This window comes from Plasmopara halstedii (genome assembly GCF_900000015.1).
Source record: "Plasmopara halstedii genome assembly, contig: Scaffold_110, whole genome shotgun sequence".
NCBI classification, from domain to species: domain Eukaryota; phylum Oomycota; class Peronosporomycetes; order Peronosporales; family Peronosporaceae; genus Plasmopara; species Plasmopara halstedii.
In genome coordinates, this window is record NW_020187031.1 from 1,121,239 (window position 1) to 1,121,460 (window position 222).

Consider the following 222-nt stretch of genomic DNA (forward strand, 5'->3'; position numbering starts at 1 on the left):
GGATTTCACGGGCCCGCGTCCACCCAGAAGTTGAACCAGCAACTGGTTCTGACCACGGAGTGCAACAACCTCGATTTCCAATGGAGCCAAGCGCTCCACCGTTGCCTGCACCGATGCATTCGCCTGTTCCACGGCTGGGAGTCGCTCCGACAGAGAGCGGTAGCCCTCAAGGCGAGGCAACCGGCGCACGACGTGCTTTAAATCGTCAAGAGCGTCCGCACA